Here is a 10,788-nt window from a genome sequence, read left to right as displayed (position 1 = left end):
TGCCATGGGCTCAGTTGCCTTGTATGAACAAAGCTATAGTTCCCCCTACCCCGCCCCAGCTTTGCAAAAATTTTACAGCTGTTTTACTTGGTTATCTCAAACAGGCTGATGGTATCACAATATAAAGTCAAGAATTCTAACCACCAAAACCATCTCCTAAGATTGCCAGCTCCCTTCCCCAATCTTAGCACTGACTCAAAAACTATGTTTATTCCAGGCCCCATACTCCAGTCTAAGGACCTAGAGCAAAGTTTCTCAACCTTGGCAACTTGAAGATGTGTGGACTTCAACTCCCAGAATTCCCCAGCCAGCATGGCTGGCTGGGGAATTCTGGGAGTTGGTCCACACATCTTAGAGTTACCAAGGTTGAGAAACACTGACCTAGAGCTTTGTACAACCTTCAGAATCCTTGTTTGCACCCTTTCGGATCTCCAGAAGTCACCAAATACTGTAGTAATTCTCAACATGACAGAAATGGACAATCATACACTGCTGTGAATGAACATTTTCATGGTCTTTAGTCTTAACCCAATGAGAATAAAATGAAACTGCATTTAGGTTTTTTTGGCCTTTCCACCTACCACTTTGAAGTGCAGCTTCTGGTATGCCCCTTAAAGGCAAGGGGGGGGGGGGAGGAGTGGATTCCAGGTGTAGGCAAAAACATCTGGTATCCTACCCTTCTTCATCAAAGCATCTCAGGCCAGAAGCAAGCCCCTCAAGATCCTGTCCCACTGGATTTATCAGTCAAAGCCTGCTTGGAGAAACATGTTCATCAGGAGAAGGTTGAGAATTGCTTTGGATTCTCCCCTGAAGCCAAATTGGAACCACCAGCCCAATGTCTCCCTGCCTGCAGTTACAATGGGACGGCTTTGCCCTTGGTGGCCTCCACAATTTCAGCCACATGCACACATTCTAATTCCATGAGCTAACGTCGCTCGCAAAGTGCCTGAGAAATGCAAGCATCAGGGCTAGCTTTGAACAATTGGTTTCCATGGCACACAACTTAATAAAATTATCCACACTGAGGTTCATTCCCTAGCTGAAGGTGGTCATGCAGAAGTTACCTACTAGCCATCAGTTAAGGTATGTTAGGCTTCCTGCATTGAACAGACAATACTATGGCGCAGGGAGATTGATTTTTAATGGATTAGGGAGTGCTTGTGTCTCTGAACATGGTAACAATAAAAAGTGAAATGGCTGATCTCATATTTACACCGCTTTGATGTTACATTGTTCAACCACAAAACAGGAGCATTACACTTATGGCCTTTGAACAGGTATTTATGTAGCTCAGTTGGCCAGAGTTAGAATTTCTCATCTTCAATAACTCAACTGTAGGTAGATAGAGACAGAGGCAGTGACCTCAGATGGGTGCACAAAAACGATTCACTTCTGCCAACTATTTTGTTCTGGCAAAAATCAAAATAGAGTCCACAGGCCTTGAAGATGTTTTCCAATTCTCTGAAAAGGAACTATGTGAACTCTGATTTCCCAGTCCTTATCCTAGAAGTCTCACTTATTATTTTTCTTTCCTCACTGGCTTCAAAACCCTATGTTGTTCCTCGTTTACCAGCTGATTCTTCCAGGTATGTACTACATACAGCCCCAAAATGCTTATCACAGAAAAACACCCCCCAACACAGAGAGAGAGAGGGAGAGATGGGATTTCCCCATGAGACAATCATTCTATGTTTGGGCTAGTTACTTGTATCCCAAGATCTCAAATTCACCCAGTGACGTGAGCTTTTTTCTAGCTACCCTGAAGACAGATGAAATTTCAAGACCCCAACTTCCTCTTTGAGGCTACTTAAAACGAAAAATTTCTTGGAATTCTTTCAAATCTTTCCAACCCGTGGCTTTGGGATTTCCCCCCTACCTTGATCTGAACATTAAACCATAACTGCCTAACTTAAATCATGGTGTTTGGCGAAGACTCTAAACCCCAAAGTGGAACTAACTCAAACAACAGATAAGGCAGTGCCTCCAGCAAGCAGCAATCAAGATTTAACTAAAGAAGTATTAACCCTCTCAAGGCCAAGTGATCTCCCAGAAGAAACTGTTGGAAAGAATTCCTTTATGAAAGCTCCATAGAAAGAGCACTATGGAAGGCACAAGCCTCTATGAAACAAAGATTAGAGCATTTAAAAGAAGCTCAGTTAAATCTCCATGACAATTCTGCTTTAATCTGTCCAGCTTCTGAGAAGGCCAAGTTCAAAGCCTCCTTCAATCTCTGCCAATCACCAAAAGGAGGTCCATCCTGCTCTCCTTCCATCCCATTGAATGTGACAACTAGCTTTGTCTGCAAGGGCAGCACAGGTGATCCGCTGCCACTAATTCTCAACAAATCACCAGTTTACAGAGGTGATGACCCCCACGGACCCAACTGCCCAGAAGCAGAAGCCAACCCCGTCTGATCTAGTGGAGACCCCTTTACAGCCCAAGAGGCTTGAGTCAAGTCTTCCATTCTGCACAGAAGAGCCCCTGATCCAAGCCAGCCCAAGCAACTCTTTGCTGCTCTGCCCAGAACTTAATGGACCATGCTGGGTCACCTCCAATGGTATCCGCCACTGAATGACATTTGCCTGTATCGCACACTATTCAGCTGCTCTCCTGAACATACTTGGCTGATCTGCCAAGCAGAAGGATCCTGCCTTTACTTCCCTGACTGGAAAGTCTGAAATTGCCAGAAACTGGGAAAATGAATCTACAGAACTAGAGGGATATGTCTCTTTTTCTCTTTAGGCAATACTAGCCAGAAAGGTGGTCATGTTCTAATGTCCTCCAATTTGCATGACCTCCTATCTAACCTATTGCTTGTAATTCCCTGGCATTAGCCACAGAACTGAAATCTGGGGCACGAAGTCTCTTGCTAATCAATACTTACTCTTCCCCTGCCCCGCCCCCCCAATTTTTATTCAAACTAATAATGACTGGGATTTCCTTGAAGATTGGTGGCTTGAACTGACTGCTCAGTACTCAGACAAGGTCCTAACAGGTGACCAATACCAGGCAGGGCCCTGATGATGAATCCCCTTTCCATTATTTCAGTCCTTCCCTATAGCCAAATCTCAAAGTTTCAAGCCCTGTGACTCTAAGGATACGGGCATTACACTGGGGGCAGAACCCAGTGTGGCCTTCAAACTGATGTTATCTGGTGACACAGAGGTAGAACTCATTTTCTGGGAGGGAAGGGTGTCCAAACTCCTGCCCACATGCTAAGAGCTCATTGTATGAGAGATTGTGCTGAGAACGAGAGGGGAGGAGGAATATCTCTAGACCCAAACAATCAGGTAGTGGGAAGGGCTGTTCTGGCTTATCAAAGAAACTGATTCTTAGTCCACCAGGCAAACAGCCTTGGAAAAAGGCATTCAAATGTTAAAAGAGTTCCCTCCTTAAGGAACTAACACAGGAGGGCTAGAGAGTTGCTATCTCAGTTCTCAAGATTAACGTCAAAACTCTTGCCTAAGAACACAATCAAGGAGGCAAGATTTGTGGGGACTTCCTTTAATCAGTTTTAATACCAAGAACCAGGAGTCTGAGTACAGAATTTTGGTAAGTCAATAACATCCTCTCCCATCTGATGGCTGGTTGGGTCTTGATCCTCCTTCTCTGGTAGCCTTGATGCAATCTCTCACACATTCCTTCACCTTCAAAACCCTCATCACCACCAACAGCCACCATCTCCTGCAACCAGACCTAACGTCCACAAAGGATTCCCCAAATTGAGGAACCATCATTTGAGATGGGTTAATGAACTGGCAAAAGGAGTCCTACTGTTTCTGAACACATCTAAAGCACTGCCATTCAAACAATCCACCTGCAGTTCATGCTGCTCTTGAATGCATGCCATCAAATCACCACCTCACTCCAGGAATGCTTAAGCCAGTGTTGTCCAAACTTGGCCACTTTAAGATGAGTGGACTTCAACTCCCAGAATTCCCCAGCCAGCCATGCTGGCTGGGGAATTCTGGGAGTTGAAGTCCACTCATCTTAAAGTGGCCAAGTTTGGACAACACTGGCTTAAACTCTAGCAACCCAGACACCCCAAATAAAGTATTCTAAACCTTGGTTTGATAAGGAATGCACCATAGCCAAGGCTGAACTGACTGCCACATTTAGATCTCTGGCAGACACTAATGATCTTATTTCCCAGGAGAGTTTCTACACCTTAAAAAAAACAAACTAGAAGGAAGACGCTCTAGTGGCAAACAGGTAAATGGGAAAATTCAACCCATCCAAGAGAAAAACACTATGGTTTGGCACCTTGCTTCCCATGCCTCCTAAGGTGGGTTGCTCTTTTCATTCTTTTAACTAATTAACTAAGAAAAAAAGAATAAACAAAATTATAAAAGAAGGGAAAAAGCAAGTTAAAAAAAGAAACAGAAACAGTCAGTCAGGAAACAAAAACATACAGGGCATAAATTCAAAGACAGACATGTATAAAGTTGTACCTGTACAATAAACGTTTCAATAAATGGGAGCCATACTTCATTATAGTCACCCATCGTTCTTCTGTATTGATCAGTTTGACAGACCACTGAATAGCTGGAGCTATAGGTTTCTCTTTCCAACACTGAACAATAAGTCTTTAGCTGTAAGTAAGTAGAGAAAATCCACTTTCTTTCATATCTGGACAATGAAAATGCCTTGCTCTTTGCAGAGATCTGTTTCATGCAATAAACAATAGACTGGACTCACACCTGGCCTTTCCCAATGCACTGCCTGGACAGACCCTGGTCACCACTTGGAGATCCTCAAACCTATTGCCCAACTCAAAAAAGCAAAGCAAATGAAGGGATTTGATCTCCAAAGCTACTAAATATAAACCCTGAATGGTGGGCTACCATGCTCCCCTCCCTGTTTACTCACACTGATAGTTCTATACAGATGCCCAAAGAGTAGAACTGCTCTATAGTAATTCCAATAGTCTAATCCAGGCAACTACCAACTTGTTAAGTTTCCTAAGCATCTTCAGCTGGACACAACACCCCCATACCACAAATTTCTTCCCTGGATAATCTAAGAGGAAGCCATTGGAAAACTGGCTTCAGACCAGGCTACTCAGCTGCTGACCAGCATCTACACTAGCCCACCTGCCAGACATCCCTCGGGGCTCAATCTATGCCACCTTTACCAATTTATGGGTAGCTCTGGAGTCTATTTCCCAAGAAAAGCTGAGGAACTTAGCAACCATATCTGTTGACCTGCAGCAGGACAATGATGCAACATGAAAACACCTTTATGCACACCAACACTTACACAATAGTGACTTGATGGATCCCATTTCCACTCTTAAAAGAATCAACCTGGCCCATCTGTTATTTGACCTTCATGTCAACAATTGTCAGCCCTTTGAGATAGGCCAAGTCAAGAAACAGGCACTGCATGGATTTCAGGAATGCCAGTTTATTATTTTAGGGTATCATAACAGCTTCCTGAAAGCCTGTCCAAGTTCCTCTCTGTCCCAACTTAAAAATCAAGATGGGGGTAGTTAGTTTCTTTCTCAGGTTCCCTCAATCTCTGGACTATGTGATTTACAAGTAGTCCTCACTTAACGACCACAATAGGGACTGCAAAATTGGTTGTTAAGCAGGGCGATCATTAAGTGAGTCACCACATGACCAGACCTGATTTTACAACCATTTTTACAATGGACATTAAGCGAATCACATGGTCATTAAGCGAATCCAGCTTCCCCAATGGATGTTTTTTGCTGGAATTTGCTTAACGACCACATGATTCACTTAATGCCCATGGTGATTTTCTTAACAACCATCATAAAAAGGTCACAAATCACAATCACGTGACCGCGGTGTGTGTGTGACAGCAGTAAATGCTAGTACAGGTCATAAAGCACTTTTTCCAAGGCTATCCTAACTTCGAACCATTGTTAAACAAACAGTCGTTAAGCGAGGACTAACTGTATGTCCAAGCCTCTTCTTAATGGCTTGTTTCTTACTTTCCCCTTTAACATCTCTTGAGGTCAGTTCTAAATTCCTTTACAACAATAACTGCTCAAGTTCTCACCAAATAGGATTTCCACTCCACTTCCCCAACTTTGGCTTACAAAACAACTTCCATCTTTCTATATTCCCATGGTGCTTATCACCCTGTCTGGGTCTCAGATCAGCCTGCGCCAAAGCCTGTGTCCAATCGTGCCATGTTGTTAAAATGAAAACCTGGAAATTAGCTATCCCTAAACGAAGGTGGTTGGATTCATGAAACACCGAACTAACATTTTGGGTAACTGGAAAAACAACCATGTCCAAGTTGAGCCAATCAAGGTCTTCAAACATCTAGGCATTTATGTTCAATCTTCCACCTCCTGAAAATATCAAATATGCAGCTTCTCTATCCTGGCAAAAAGAGGACCACTAACAAGACAATCAAATTCACCAGCCCGGAGGCTCAAAATTACATAGCAGCAGCAGCTGAACTATTAAAAGCCAAAGTGATTAGCCTGCCCTTGAACAGCAAACCGTTTTGCACCTCCAAGGTGACATCCACATTAACAGCGAGCCGTCCAAATTTCTGCCACCCATGCTAGGTGCCTCCCCAGCAGCAAACATGTTTCTCCACCTGAAGCCGGGCTGTGCTAGCCGTCTGTATGAGACTCCACTGGCCAAAATATTGGCTGAAACAAGCTTTTGAGGCCAGCTCATCATGGCTGAAAAATTCTCCTTCTCTTGGAAGAAAGAAATAGCCATGGTTAAGATTAAACAGAGAATATTTGATTTAGATTTGCAAAACAATGAGGCGAAAGATCCCTTCACCCCTGCAATGCTTTTATCAGCCCTCTTTAGGTCATCCCCAATTATCTTTATCGGTGGGGAGGTCCTGCACAGAAGGACCTTTACTTTGGGGAGACCTGATGCCCTACCCACAAAGGGATAGGGAACAGATTTCGCCACACTCTTTATCAAGAACCCTCTGCCTAATGCAGACACAGAGATGAAGTCCTTCAAACATGTTCTTCTGAGATCTTCCCGTACCACACTTGGTGCCTGGTCTTCATCTCCCCAATTATTAGTAGATGCTCAGGATGGTCCCCAATAGAAACTGTGCTTTTCCTTAAAAAGTTGCAAAATTCTGCACCACTGCAATCAGAATTTTAAAAATGTCTGGATCCACAATTCTTATTATTTTTTTTACTATGAATTATTACTATGATTATTACCCCTTTATTTTCTTCTTCTTTGCTTTTTACATTCACTTCTTACCCACTGCTATTTATTTTATCTGTTTTAACTATTTTTTCTAATCCTTTGGGTTATATAATGGTCAACTGAATCAAAATAAATAAAGTTCCATCATATCATATATAAAGTCCTTTGTATTCCCTCAGCACTTTAAGAACATCTAAGGTATTTATTATTTATATAGGAAGTCTTTCTGTAATGTATTTTAATTCATATTTATTCTATTTTAACTAATATTTATTCTTTTTAGTGTAAACCGCCCAGAGTCACTCTGCCGTGAGATGGGTGGTGACAAATTTGAAATATAAATAAATAAAAACATCTTAAAAATGCTTTTGGGTCTGTATTATTTCACAGCTGTTCTTATCATGTTTCTCTGCATTGTATCGCTTTTAATCTTGCTCATGATTTCACTGGGCTGTCGTTATGATTGTGCATTTCAGTTTTACTACGCTATTTTATAATTGTTCTATGGCTTTGGATTTACGTTTTTCATTTATCTGTACACAACTCAGAGCACTCTGGTGATCTGATATTTTAAAAGTACAATAAATCAACTTCAGGGTGCAAATAACTTAATGAAGACTAGAAAGTCGTAAATTGAAAACATCTGTGATTTAAAATGCAGTCTAATGCAAAATTAGCCAGAGTGAGAAGCCTTAATGAAATCAGTGGGGCTCTCTTTTGAATAAAGATGTGTGGAACCGTACAACTTCCCAAATTTTGAACTCTTCAGCATTTTGTCCTGGATCCTCCTCGTCTGCTCTAAGGAGAGCTGATTGTTTATCAGTCACTGCAGTTGTAGATAATTTCTCAACTTCTTTGCATATATTTCAGCTTCAGTTTAACAATCAAGGATTGTACTGCTGATTGTATTTAACTGACATCTGACCCTTCTGTTTACATTCTTCTGCCTTGGCGCTCATGAATATGTACATCTGCCAAGTGTTGACAGAACACCACACATCTGATCATATGGATCCAGTCCATGACAGATCACGCCATAATAAACCTGCCAGTCTTTAAAATATGAACAAGGCCCTATTGTGATTTGTGTGTGTGTGTCTTTATCCCAGTTTATCACCAGGAAGCACAGATGTTACAGAAATTTGGTTGACCCAATGTAGTCTCTGATCTCTACTCTGATCAATGTAGTCTCCATCGTGTTGCGTGGGAAAAAATTCCAGGAAAATCATCGCGCCTTGCCACAGCCAATCCATGATTTGTGCAGTAACAAGCCAAGATTGTGATGCAGGGTCCACTAGGTCAGGAGATGCTGTCAGCCCTCAGCATACAGTATATTATTTCCATATACAGTGGAACCTCGAGTTACGAATTTAATCCGTTCCGTGACTCCGGTTGCAACTCGAATTGGTCGCAACACGAGGCAAATTTTCCCATAAGGTTCAATGTAATTACCGTTAATCTGTTCCGGCGTCCGCGAACCACGCGTCAGGGGCGGAAAAACGGCCGCGGACCACGCGTCAGGGCAGAAAAATGGCCGCGGACCACGTGTCAGGGGTGGAAAATGGCCGCAGACCACGCAGCAGGACGGAAAAATGGCCGCGGACCACGTGGAACTGGCGGAAAATGGCCACGGACTACGTGGCATGGGCGGAAAATGGCCACAGATCCAGTTCGTAAGTCAAGGCAAGTTCGCAAGTCGAGGTAAATTTTTGGGGCCGGAGCTGGTCGTATCTCGAAAAATTCGTAAGTAGGGGCGTTCGTAACTAGAGGTACCACTGTAGGTAGAGGTCTCATTTAAAAATATGCATGGGAAAGAGAAAGGAGTAGGTGTTTCATTCAACAGGGGTATCGATAAATTGTTATGTCAGAAAGGGACTATCATTAAGGAAAAATTCAAGAATATTCACAGTGCCCCAAAGCTGTATCTGGCCAAGAGCCCCCTTGTGCCACCCAGAGATGCACCAAAGAAAATAACATGGCAGGCCAGAAGTGTGTACTTTGGGAAAAGCCACAACCAAGGGCTGCCATGGAGTTTTGAATGGGAAACCCCAAACTGGATGAGGCCAGGGCAAAACTGAAATCTGATTTATTTTACTGCGCTTTTTCAACTGCCTTAAAATTAAGGAGCCTGGACCTAAACGAGTTTACTTGATTATACCTTAGGTCAGAGTTTCTCAACCGTGGCAGCTTTCAGATGTGTGGACTCCAACTCCCAGAATTCCCCAGCCAGCATAGCTGGCTGGGGAATTCTGGGAGTTGGAGTCCACACATCTGAAAGCTGCCAAGGTTGAGAAACTCTGCCTTAGGTAATCAACAGAGCTGTGAAAAATTGCAGTGGGGTGACATCCCATCAGTGCAGATCCACAAAGCAACACACACACACACTTCCCACAGCCTTGCTGTTGGGCCTCCTCTGGCAGGTCCAGGAATTGGAAAGAGCCTTCTGCACATGAGCGACACAGCACAGAAGCCTCTTCTGATTACCGGAATCAGAATAATCGATTAAGCCAAGATCTCTTCTCCAGAAGCACCACCCCACCCCTCTGCTTCCAAGCCATCTCTGCTTCCAAGCATGCAGTCATTTCCCCCTTGCGCTGGACCAGAAAATGAAAACTTAAGAGGGCTGGATCCAAGACTTCTTAAGCCATCCTGACCCCACCAACTCTGGATCTCCGATCCAGGCCAGGCCTGTCCACTCTGACCAGCATTAGTTTTAGAACATCTTTTGTACACATTCTCCAACCTTGCTTGTTTAACTGAAAACAACAAGGATGAACGAGAGCCCTATTGAAGGAGAAACAGAAGAGACACCACTGGTTTGCAATTCCTTCCCATATTATTTGCTATATAACTATGTTACTCGATAAGCAGTAAAAAGCTGACTTCATGCATCAGATCATTGGTTTAACGGTTTGGTTAAAAACCTGTTTTTAACTGGGTTGCAGACCCCGCTGTCCTCATATGGCGGGTTGCGACATGCACCAAAAAAAAAAATTGGCTGGAGTTGCCAAGTCTCTATGTGACTTGCTGGATTTGGGCTCAGTGCACTGTGTGAACCCAGTCAGTGGTTCAGTGTGGAATGCAAAGTGAGAAATGGAGCCTTACTCAAGACACCACGGTTTGGCCAATCTTAGCTTGGCGCACTTCGTGAGCACTGTCCACAGTGATTCTGACCTTTAAATCCAACTTTTATTTATATCTATAAAAAGCAGTTGCTACTTTTCCCCTTTCAGTGCAGCACAAGACTGAAATGCAGGACCGGTTCAGCAATGCACGTATCCTGGTTCTTTGGACAGTGAAGCCCGACATCACGGGGTCTCTACAAAGCAGGTCCCGCCCCTTAGCCAAACATTGGCTGTGTCTGCAATTACTGATACTTAACTGCACCAGGGTTTACCTATTCCAATTTTCATGATTTCTGTGTCACCCTGAACCATAAGCCAAGCACACCTTCCGAATTTTTTTTAGATTTTTTTTTATCCCGCCTTTATTCTTTTTATAAATAACTCAAGGCGGCGAACACACCTAATACTCCATGCTCCTCCTATTTTACCCCCCACAACAACCCTGTGAGGCGGGCTGGGCAGAGAGAGAGGGACCGGCCCAAAGTCACCCAGCTGGC

The 10,788-nt window shown here is 43.4% G+C and overlaps 1 protein-coding gene across 5 annotated transcripts in view; it reads right to left on the bottom strand.

The window, feature by feature from the left end:
• AMER1 (APC membrane recruitment protein 1) overlaps window positions 1–10,788 on the bottom strand; it is a 35,723-nt gene that overhangs the window by 23,258 nt on the left and 1,677 nt on the right. The window lies entirely within an intron of this gene.

Source organism: Python bivittatus, unplaced genomic scaffold, assembly GCF_059951505.1.
Source record: "Python bivittatus isolate LINGU-HERP-01145 unplaced genomic scaffold, Pbiv_v1 ctg000790_np1212, whole genome shotgun sequence".
Lineage (NCBI taxonomy): Eukaryota > Metazoa > Chordata > Lepidosauria > Squamata > Pythonidae > Python > Python bivittatus.
This window is presented reverse-complemented; position numbering and strand designations above follow the sequence as displayed.